We start from the raw sequence: 12,617 nt of genomic DNA, 5'->3' as shown, positions 1-12,617 counted from the left end.
TAGTGATCTTGTGCATGGATGAGCGAAATAGACCCCTGAGTGGGTTTCACCTACATACATAGACATCGGTAGGCCTATGTATGATGTCCAATCCTACAAAAAAAGTATTCTATCCTCATAGTGAAAACCCAACAGGAAGTCAGCCATTCTGATTTGAATGTCAAACTTAATGACAGCCGTGTGTGGACCAACATGGCCCCTGCTGTGGGTGTGCAGCCCACCCCACACCTGAGCCACACCCTGCAGCTAACGGTTGTTGTCGCAACACATCACATTGCACAAAGGCGTGACGGCCCCGTTCATCACCGCTTGCGACTTTCTTTCCTTGATTGGTGCCCTATATACAGAATGATGAATATGTTCCTTGGTAATGCATTTCCTTGTGTTAAAGTCCTCAATCATTGTTGTTCTGCATCGACCGGCTGATTGTGTAAAAAACTAAACTCAAGCGCATAGCTTATACAACTGCTCTTGTAGGGATTTGATGCTGTTTGGCAATGACACACTACTGATGCATTTAATCCTCAAAAGCACTGCAAGAATTTATCTCCATTAGAAAATAGGATTAAAAGGCACGGGGGTTCAAGGGGGTTTTCCCATGCCGGCTTTGAACTGCTAGCTCCTTGTACAGTGGAACTGACACTCCACTAAGTTGTCCAGTTCTTATATATTACCAGATAATGTTAATAGTTAATATCAGTGGATGATAATTTAGTGACCTGTTCGTCATTATTGATTGGAACTGGGCGTTAGTTTCAGCTATTTTCTTGCTGTAAATACACCACCCAATGCCAACAACTACTCTGTTGTTGGATTGGTTTGATGCTTTTAACACTTTTTAGGCTAAATAGGACAAAGAGATTAATACAATCTTTTTTTTTATTGCATAAAGGCTTGAGAATTTGAATGTGTGACATGGGACTGAAAGGTTTGACTTGCACAAACGAGACCTATCGACCTCGCTGCTGGTGTTGTCAAACATGTACATGTACCGTTCTCGACAGCAATCCCTCAAGGCATTTTAATTTGTGCAACACAACACCTTGATCTGTGTCTTAGCTGAGTTTTTGAACCTTTAGCAAACTGTAGAATGGTTTTGTAATGAAGGCAGGACATGATAGTTGTTGTGTTTTCATGCAGTTCCCATGTCAGGACTACTACTATATTGTGTCAAAAAGTAACTGAATGAAATCAAGTATGTATTTGATTTGAATCCAGAGCATCGATTTCATAATCACCTTTAGCCACTCCATCACCTTGGCCTTTCAAGACTCCTGTTTGGAACTTTAAATCTGGATAACTTCCTTATCATGCCACTCATCCTGAGTCCGAGTGTTCATCTTTTCACTGACTCAGCCTCATTTCAAAGAAAACCACCAGGAGAAGATTGTAATCTGATAAAAAACTGTGGAGGATTTGGGCACTATTCACTCGGGTAGTGGTTTTATGCAGAGGATTACCAATGATTTACCAAGGATTAGACACCAGATTTGTAGAAATCTCAAGTGATAACAATCCACAGACAAAGACTCTGGGCTGGCGCATATTCTTAATGATTATTATCCTGCGGACAGCTGGAAAATGGCCCGGAGTTATCGCTTTTTTCCAGCATGTCGGAAGCCTATTATGGCAGTCAATAACTAGAGCTATCTGTGGCTGGCGAGCTCCAGAGCAGCGACCCGTCAATACAAATTCATCTCAGCCTGCACCACATATCCACACTTCCGTTGATTGCACTGGGTTCCAGTGATTTGAACACTCTGTGCTACAGATGTGTTCAAAGATTCAATGTTGCTTGCTCTTTGCATTACAGGATATAAACCATTTGCCAGAATGACCCTTCACTGTCTGTGAAAATCAATATTGGTTTGTCAAGGGAGCCAGACCTGGGAGCACTCATTTACACATGTGTTCCCATTCTGCACTGGTGCTACGACAATAAACATGATTGTTGTAAGTCTACCCAACACTTGGGGATAAATCTTTTGACGTCAAAGTTAATGATCAGAATGATTGAGAAGGCTCTAACTATCTCCAGTTATGAATCCCCCTTGTTATACAAAGATACATATCAATTGGTTTGTTAATGTAATGAGGCTGAGTAATTATACAAACTGTGGCCAAAGGAGGATTAACAAACCCCCTGAGTGATGTAAAAGTAATGGTGGTGATAGTTTAGCGGCCTCCATATGCTCGGCCTGTGAACTAGCAAACTGTCATCTGAATATTGTGTTGGCCCAATCAGAAAGGCCTGAACCTGCCAACATTCCCACAAATGAATGACAGACGTCATATTTTGTTTTGCCAAACCACATATAAAGCCTCATAATGCCTTTTTATGCAAACTTGACTTTGTTAGAGGTCGTCAAAATCAATATGTCAACACCAATATCTACCAAGTACTGCGGTCCTGATTTCCCACATTGTGCATGTGTGAATGCAAGTTGCCAAATCTGTTCAGCCTGACTTTGAGCAGACTTTTACTTGCCAGCCTCTATATGAAAAGTCGTCACAAAGTCTTTGTTAGCTGATGTTTGAATGCAGCCGATGAAAGTCTGGAATGTACGCTGTGAGCAAGTGAGCAGGGTTATATGACAGTGTTGTACATGCTGAGCAGATGTTTACTATAACGTACTTTTTATACAGGCTTCATTTAACAATGACATGTCTTCTACTATTGTTTAAATTAATAAAAATGCTGTAGTAGTAATGCAGGAGCATCCATCTATTTTCTTCCGCTTATCCGAGGTTGGGTCTCTGTGACAGCAAGCGCAGTCATGATTTAGACCATGACTTCCATCTGCCCTGCAACGTTTTCCAGCTCCTCCTGGGGGATTTTAAGGCTTTCCCAGGCCAGACGGGATATATAATCCCCCCAGTGAACTATGGGTATACCCCGGGTTCTCCCACCGGTTGGGCATGCCCAGAAAACATCATATAAAATATCATTAATTTTTCAGTAATACAGAGGCCAAATTTCCAATCACTGGAAAGTTTGCATGCGGCATGTACTGTGCCGCTGTTATCACCTAGTCTCAACTGGTGGAGATTTGCTGGTGTCTGTGAATGAAACACTTTTTGTAAAGCAACAATTTGCTTGAAAGGGGCACATTTTTCATGCATAATGGTTGAAATAAATCTGCAGAAACGGCACTGGCGCAGAGAGACGCTGTATACTCTGCAGTGCAGGTAGTTGTGCATTCAACATTTTCATGTGTTTTGTGAACCAGACAGTGTTTTTCTGACTTAATTTGTTCAGGTTAGGTGGGTCAAAATATGTGCAGGACTTTTGGTGAATTGAGTATTTCAAGTTGTAAGAGCAGGTTCAACAGTGACAACCTCCTGCTGTGTGGGACATGTTCAAAAGACAATTTCTGAACATTTCAGAAACTGAATTTCCTGAAACTGTCTGGAACTGTTCAGGGCTTTAAGGTCTGCACCCTTAGTTATACATGTCTCCTTTATGATCTGTTCAGCAGCCATCCATTGCATTTTCTTCTCTCTCTATAGACTGAGTCATTACCCATCTCTCACCAGACATTCAGTTTGTACTTGCCTTCTGAGTAACCTGGATGCCACACAAACCCACACACCTACTCCTTATTTCCCCTCCTGTTCTGTAACCCCAGTTCCTCAACATTTCACCTCTGCTGCTTCCTTTTCAAAGCTATAAAGACTTTTTTGTTAAAGACCTGCCCGTCAGTATTTTTCCTATGTCACTGTCACCTCATATAACCTGCTCCTTTGTGCCTGTCTTCAACCTGCCTTCTGCCCTTGTCATGTTGATTTCCATGCTTGGTGGGATTGCCTTCTTGTTGGAAACTGTGAACCTCTTTTCCACGGTTATCATCGGGGAGGTTTTTTTCAATTCCAGCAGCTCTGCCTTTGCCTTCAGTTGGTCCAAGTTCCCTCTCATTCCTTATCTCAACCTGAAATGGTACTTGTGCTCTAATTAGAGAATAAGCGCTCAGTGAAGACACCCCTAATTCCAAATCTAAATGGTTAAGATACTCTTCCTCTCTCACCTCACCTCAATATTCATCCAATAACTCTCAGCAGAAGGTGGTCTCACTTCACTTTAGTGACAAAGTAACAAAAAGATGCTGATTTGGTTTGGTTAAGCAACTATTACTGTGTGGAAACTTATACGTTAAACCTAACACATGCCTTAATTCTGTGGCTTTGAAAACATGCAACACATGAGATAATTATGTATTAGATCCTTTTTTTGTCAGTTTAGATGAAGAATTTGACTCGTGCTTGAACTAAGCAAAAACATTCAATCTGTTACTTCCAGCTCCTTATTTGCTTTTCTTCATTTGTTATAAACAAACGTAACATTAGAGTACAAGCATCATTTATTAATGCTTGCGATAGGGGGTGGAGGCACATTTTAAACTGCTGAATAGTTCAGACAAAGAGAGACTCGTCCTGCCAAATAAAGTGAATCATTTCATCATGCCGATCAATATCAAATCAGAACGAACAGTTGTGATTATACTTTGGCCACAAAGGCAACCTGACATCTGCCTCAGTGTAACTCACACTGGTGGAATGTATATGTATGTGCAAGTCTGCGCTTCAGTGCGTGAGAGAGCATCAGGCTGGCATTTATAACATATCTGCCGACACGATTAAAAAGAAGTGCACTCTCTCTATATAGGGTATAATGGAAGGTGCTCAAGCCCCTTTTTTTTTTTTATCTATGTGTGCACATTCCTGTCATCGCCTCCTCTGGCCCAAACAACTCAACCGTGTAGACCGATGGGCAGCCAGGACATCAGCCAGGTTGTCAAATGTGAATTATCTCAGATAATGATATTAGATGTGAACCATTCACTTCCTCACACTTGTCTTTTCCCTTTCAACAATATATTGCAGAACTTTAAAGGAAGGGTTGGCAAAGGTTGATTTTGAAAGTAGCATTCCCTCAGTGCTCCGTCTACACTCACCCCCTCCCCTCTGTACTCCCTCAAAAGCCACGCCCCCTCACTTACATGCTCCAGAAGCGGACCTCAGCTCATTGCTTGCATTGTTTAGAAACTACGTCATCACATGTCTCATTTAGCGATATGTAAACACTCAACTTTATCATCATACTAGCTAAAACAAACCTGACTACTACTCACAACGGCCAACGACAAATTCATAGTGTAAACTCTGTCATCTGTGACACGCTTTGAGTGTGAGCTAGTGCACGCAAGGTGTAGAGAGCGAGCAGGGAGACAGGGAGGTGTCTGATTGGTTCATCAGATTGGTACCTCGTAGCAGACATTGGTTGAAGTTTTTACAGGCTTACAACTGATACAGATGATGGATTTTCTTTGTTCCTTTTTAGAGAACATGAGTTTTTCATTTCTGTCAGGACCTAAAGACAACATCTTAAAAAATTGTATCTGGAGAAAACTACCAACCCTGCCTTTAAAAATTTTACATACATTTTTGATTCCTCCAAATTTCTTCATATGTAAAGCTAAAACTCTTCTAATATCTTTACAACTCTAGGAGTTGCTTAGATAAGATTCTGAGTATTTGAGGTAAACTTAAAGCAATTATACCAACTTCAGTATTCTCATAAGGTTACAAAAAATACATTTAATTACACTAAGCTGCAAAATGTAAAACATTTAAAAAATATTTTCCAAAAATGTAAAAAGGAGAAAAAGTCAGTGGTTACATTGATGTATATTCTTGGTCTCCATTTCCCCATTTGGATAAACGTTCCAGTCGAGCAAATTTCCGATTGTACCGGGTCTCCAGGAGGAATATCAAACTAAACTTGATGAAGTCAAACAAATGGAAACGATTGCTCCTCATACATATGGATCAGTCTGAGACATGCCTGGAAAGGGAAATGACCATTTATTGCAAACTCTCATGACTTCGGCTTGACGGTGTCGGCAGAGTAAAAGTAGTCCATTACATTTTCCTCTTTCAAAATGGCCCTTTGCTCAGCTCGGAGAAAGGACACGATGTTATGTTTCTGATGTGGGTAATGAATACATTATTGTGATTGGATAAGGAAAGATTGTAAAGTGCAACACACATCAAAGGCTTTAACAAATAATTATTAATAGTAAGTTAACCTGAAGCTGTGTGTACTGAACGAACGCACATCAGTCTTACGACCTCGGCCATCATATCAGGAACATAATCCTCCTCTCTGAAGATTAGCGGCACAAAGTATTGTATTGTTTTAAAAATGATATGCGCTTTGGAGATTTTGAGCCACTGCTGTGGTGCAAAAGTTTGTCAGCCCTCGAGGCCCCACTACTGGCCTGGGGCCCCAAGCAGTTGCCTGCCTTGTCAATAGGCACTGCTTGGGGTTCCCAGGCCAGTAGGGGCCCTCCAATGGCTGACAAAATTTAAACCACAGCATTGCCTCAAAATGTGCACATTTTGCAATGGCAGTAGAGGGGCCCCATCTTATAACACTCACTCTCAATGCTCTGCTAAGCGTTGCATGCATTATTGCTGTGAAAATCAGAATTTGTCAATGAAGGAAAATGAAGAGGAATCATCTGTCTAGGAGTGAAAAAAGAAAGAGGAAAATAATGATTAATGTCGATACATTTTTTGCCGAAGGCCGTAACAGACCCTAGAGTCACCACTGTTTCAGGATTTTGTTGTGTCAAGTTGCTGTTGCTTAAAACCTATTTCCTGATATGATTCCTTCATAATAAAGGCTTTCCATCCAAATACTAGCTGGGGACTTTTATTGTGAAGAGTTTGTCAGAAATTTAATGTGTTTAAGCTGCGCTTCAGCGGCGCTACAATAACAGGAGGGAGTGGCGGTATGTATTGTACAACCATGATTAGACAAGGTTTAGTGTAAATGTAAAGAAAGATTGAACCCATACGTTTGTGTTTGGCTGAATTGGTAATAATGGCTGCTGGAATATGATGGGACATAACTGGTTAGCTGGTGAAGTAAGAAGAAGAAAGTCAATGGCAAATGGCAAAACCTTTAGAGGCTGTGTTTCAGGGCGCTGCTCACCATCCCTCATTGTTGCTAGGTTACCAAACTTACCAAAGCTCCACATCCCTCTGTAATGACTGGTCTGTGTCTTAAATAGCGCCGTGTGCTTAATATTTGCTTTCATTGAAGATAATTCACCAAGAAAAACGAATGGAAATGTATCCAGTCTTGGCATACTCAGCAGCTCTACACCTGGAAATTGTCAAAAAGACGAATCAGATAAGTTTCTTCCCCGCCATTGTTGTTGACATGGCTGTAATGATAAGTCCCGCCCCTTGTTGATCTTGATTGGTCATTGAGGGAAAAGTGAATTAACGACACCAAAGGCATTTTTGCGCTCAAGATTTGCTTTCTCCAAGCGGGCTGCCCAGGTTCGATTCCGACCTGTGGCTACTTTCCAGCATGTCATTCCACACTTTCTCTCTCTCCCCGATTTCGGAATATCTACTGTCCTATCTCTAAATACAGTCATAAAAAGCCCCAAAACAAACAAATTAAAAAGAAAAGGGCACTGCCAGTTCTAAGAAACAACATTGGTGGACACAGGCCTTTATTCCACAGTCTGTGACCCATTAGATGTAGAATTTGAGACATGCGGAATTGTCCTGCTGAAAGATTAAACCATCAACATCTGCAACTCTTCAGTCATCACAATGCATTGGGCAAATGTAGGCATGCTCTCTCCAACAGGTGCATTTTGTAATAACTCCTTTTGCCTTAAACTTATTGATTATTGTTCACACATTATCCCTGTGTTCCTGAGATGTACCAGTTGTTAAGAGGAACTTAGGCGATTTGATCTCTGTCACGTCACGACAGCTGCCCGATCGAACAAGTACACCTAAGGTGTAAAATGTTAGGTGTAGATACCATGAATCTAGTGTATAAGATGCACTTATATCACCCATTTTTTCATCTAAAAAGTTGGCTGCTTTCTGTATACCAGTGCAACCAATTCACCAGTATAGGCTGCCTCACTGCTCATGATGTACTGGGATACAAAGCAGCACAGACCAGCGCCACTTTTTAAGAACTTCTTCCAAATTAGGCCATAGTCCTTCATTTAAAGAAAACTGTACTGTTAAGTGAATAAACATTGTGGAGTAAAAAGACTCAAGACAACAAGTGACCAGCAGAGATGGGCAGAGCGACTGTGGGTCTGTGGGTCTCGACTATCAGCGTAGTCTGAGAGCTCAACTACTGTCCCGTTAGCTAGCAGGAGTGCATACTCCACATGGTGAAAACAGATGGTACTAAAAGAGCTACACAGCTGCACAATGTGGACTTAGCTGCACACGTTGAAAATCATCACATGGGAAGACAGTTTATAAAATGTTCCCTCTTTGAGACTGTGTCTTATTTATTTTTATTTTTTATCCCTGAGGGAAATTCTGGTTTTACTCTCTGGTATTGAGAAACATGTGTCTCACACACATAGGCCAGTACTCAGGAAGTGTCCTGGCGCCTCACCAGCTACCAGACGAACTTCTATATTATGGTCCGCATCGGGGCTTGAGCCAGCGACCTTCCGGTTCCCATCCCAAGTCCCTACAGACTGAGCTACTGCCGCCCCCTTATGTGCCACTGTGACTTGTATTCCTGACTTTTACGGTAATTGTTGCCAAGGTGTTTGGAAGAAAATATTTATCAAATGTTATAGTTTCTACAGAAAAACTATAACCCGAGGGCCGCCGGTTCAAGTTCTGGTATATACAATTGGTCAGGTATCTGGAGAGGTGCCAGGTCACTTCCAGAGTATTGCAGAGGGGCCCTTGAAGATGTGTGTAAATCGGGTCAAATTGTGTGAGAAGCATGTCTCTCAATAACAGAGTGTTAAACCAGAATTTACACTGGGGATTATTAAAGTAGATTTTTTTAGTTTTTAATTATGTGGTATGATCTAAATGGAGAAGACTAAACAGCAAATAAGTTGTTTTCTCATATTCACTCACAATGCCAACAACTGTGGACGTCACTGTAGAACAACCAAGTCAGCTTTATTAGCCAAATGAGCCACCTGGCCTCTCTAATGAACACTGTAGGCCTAAATAATAAAATACGCAGTGGATGATCCCGGAGTGCGTATGAGGAAAGCAGCTGCCTCGTTGCTGTTCTGAAGGCAGTGGTGCCTTGTTAAAATGCACTCCATCAAAGTTCCCTTTGAAGTAATGGCTGACAGAAGACATAATGTGAATTTGGCTTGACAGGTCTCTCAGACATTTGCCTGGAAAATACTGAAGGAGTGTGTGGAAGGAGGGAACTGGGGTGAAGTCAGGTCTCACAGTGCTTTTGTGATTTCACCCCAGCACAGGCTGCGTTTCATCAAAAAGTTGTCAGTTGCTCTGCAGAAACTTTATATTTCAGAGTGTTTCATTTAAGAGCACAAAGTTAATTTATGCTGCCCGTTGCTGTGTCGCACTTTTTCAAAACTAAAGGATTTAATTTCTCAAATCAAATATGAACACAGTCCTGTAATGGAATTTGATTGAAACCTGCACTATGGCCTCATCCTTTTTTAAAGCGTATTAATTTTTATTGATGACATGGTCACAATTTTTATTATTTGTTTGATCTTTGTGCTGAAGTTTGGATGTGCCATGTGAAAAAAAATGTTTTCCCTATTTTAATTTTTTAGCACAGATGAGAGAAAACTTTCAAACTCCTCATTGTAACAACTAAGTTTTGAGTTTGCAGTCAAGAGTTCACCTACTGCAGCTGAATGTGTAATGACTGAAGCGGGGGCAGAAGCAAGGTCATATTTCTTGTATTAAGATACAAAAATCACTGCACATGGAACAGTATCATCACAATGCTTAATGCCTACAAACTCCAATTATTAGCTTTATTAATTGATTGTTGTTTAAAAGATTCTTCCACAAATTGAAAACACTTACTGTGGTGATCTTCTGACTTTTATTGGTAATGCAACAAATGTAGGTTAGTTGGAACTTTTTCCCGTTAAGAACTCCTAAATGGAAACCGTGATGGTTTCAAGAGTGTTTCTATTTCTCCCAATTATTTTCTCCCTTTTACTATCAGCCATGACATTGGTTGGCCATTTATCAGGCTACTAAAACCTTTTTATTTCTGTCTTAAAATTGGAAGTCTTTCTCCGGAGGCATTTCTCCTGATACTAACCTTCTCACTATACATTAACTATACAATTATAACACCGCTCTGTAGCTACACAAATCACTCATCTGAAACAAAGTACTGATTTAGAAATCATTTCAGTGGTTTGGAAAAAAATTTATTGGTTTAAAAATGACACCACCATATCCCATAGCACATACATTTGCACCTTTAAGAAAAAGCTCAAGACCCAGCTCTTTATGAACACATATGCACTTCATGATAGAATGATGATGGTTTTGTTTGATAATTACTATTTTAGGATGGTTTCTATGCTGATTAGATCTGTAGCGTATCTACTTTTAATATCTAATATATATAACTCGGGGCACCATCCTTGTTAAGTAAGGAAACTAATATTACTTGTAGTAATTAATTATAAATCTGTCTCATATCATTGGGATGAATTCTCAAGTAGTAAAAACCATAAAATTACACAGACAAAGTACTGAAAGTTTATATGAAAGTTTAATAAAGAAAAATGATGAACAGAAGAATATAAAGGAAATGCAAAGGTAATATCAGTATAATTACGACAGTGATATAACTTGATTAACAATAAAATTGAATGATTTAGGTTGTTATGGTGAGATCCTTATGTCCAGTTTGGAGTTTAGTTGTTTGAGGGATTTAACGAAGTGGGATTTTGAGGAAGAAAAATAAAAAGGGAACTTAATAAATTTGATGAAGTGGACTCTGAGGCTTTGATTCGGATACCACAAGCTTGACTCAACACCCCAATCTCATAATCAGAACGCTTCCTTACTTATGCGTAGTGTTCAATTGAACTCCGCCGAATGGTACCAAGACTTCCCGTCGAGTTCTTTCGGATCAGGAATGCCGATGGCCCACGATAACCGCCGTAGCAGGTCCTGTCGGAGTCGACAATGAGATGGGTTTGAAGAAAAACACAGCGGTCCAAGCAGTTGTCCGTGGGTCCTTCTCTCAGCAGCTCAAAGAGTCTTAATTAATGTTCGTCAGGATTGACGCTCTGTGATGAACTTGGTTCGAGAAAAGAATTAGCGAGAGACGTCCAAAGAGGGAAGAAAGAGTTTCAGAATAAAATTTGCAAGAAGAGGAAAAGACAAAAGGAAAAACAAAGGCCTGAGCTCCTGAGAGACGAGCTACTTATCCTGAGGATGACTTTACGAGGGGGCGGGGCCTAATATCTAACCCGCCTCCGATGTTTAACTTTTTTAATTGAATCCACTCCGAGTTCTTTACTTATTAAGAGCATAAATAAGAACTTTGATCATATGAACATCACCATGTCAATATTCGTATGTAGGATTATTTCCGTCATTAAGCATTTCAGACAATTATGCAATGAAATAGACATTACATCCAACCTGAAGACAGTTAGACGATTTCCGCCTGTATCATTCCGATGTAAAGTGTCTTTCACAGTTAATCACATGAATGGTTATTGTTATCTGTAAACAGGAAGAGTGGGGGTTTTCATTCATGTCCTGTGAGTTTGGGTTGATTTCAGGTTAATATGTTACAGATCTCTGAAGAACAGCTGTAGATGTTGTGCTTTGCCTCTGGTCACTTCCTGTCAGCACCTGCGTGTCTGATCAGACTTAAAGCTGATTGTTTGCTCTTACTGACATTGTTTCCTCCTCTCGAGATCCTTGCTTGTGTTGTACTTACTTTTGTATGTGTGTCACTTTGGATAAAAGCGTCTGCTAATTGAATTGTTGAATTGTAGAATGTTCCATCTTCAGTTTTGTAAATTTCTCTGTAATCAGGTGCCATTTTTATATATGTTATCCTCTCCTTTCTCCTTTTCTGACCCTGATCAGACCGTGACAGTTATTCCCCTGGAGTCTGTGACCTAAGGTGCATCGCTAGCATCCGCCAATAAGAATCAAGTATTTAATACAGCATTGTAACAACCAAGGTAATTCAATTTGTTTTGCACTGGTCCTCCAATACTACATTGAATTTAGATCCATCCATCCAATATCTATACCACTTTTCCTGGAGCCGATCCCAGCAGCCATTGGGACCTGGACTGGTCGCCAGTCAATCAAAGGGCTGCCATACAGAGACAAACAACCTATCACACTCACATCTACAGGCAATTTACAGTTGCCAATTAACCTAACAAGCGTGTATTTGGAGTGTGGGAAGAACAATGCCTGGAGGGAACCAACGCATGCACGGGGAGAACATGCAATCTCCACACAGTGAGGTCCTGTTTGACAGGGATTGCAACTAGGAGCCTTCTTGTTGTGAAGCAACAGCGCTAACCACTGCCCCAACGTTTAGCCTTGAATTTACATTTCTTTATTACAATAAGGAAAGATATGGTGACCATGGAATCACGGCCCGGAATACCTCAAAGATGTATTTATTTTTGCAGAGGTAATAAAGACTTAAAGTTATGTTTTGCCCTGAAGTAATAGGTTTGTAGACAAATGGCAGGTGTACATGATGCAGGGTTGTCACACTAGAGTCCCTTCCAATGTCTGTTTAAAACACTTTGGTCTAGTGTTGTAGT

The 12,617-nt window shown here is 40.5% G+C and overlaps 1 protein-coding gene across 6 annotated transcripts in view; it reads left to right on the top strand.

Annotated features, from left to right (window-relative positions):
• The window catches only part of astn1 (astrotactin 1), a 415,934-nt gene that overhangs the window by 159,528 nt on the left and 243,789 nt on the right, over positions 1-12,617 (top strand). The gene's annotated exons all lie outside the window — the stretch shown is intronic.

Source organism: Labrus bergylta, chromosome 4, assembly GCF_963930695.1.
Source record: "Labrus bergylta chromosome 4, fLabBer1.1, whole genome shotgun sequence".
NCBI lineage: Eukaryota > Metazoa > Chordata > Actinopteri > Labriformes > Labridae > Labrus > Labrus bergylta.
This window is presented reverse-complemented; position numbering and strand designations above follow the sequence as displayed.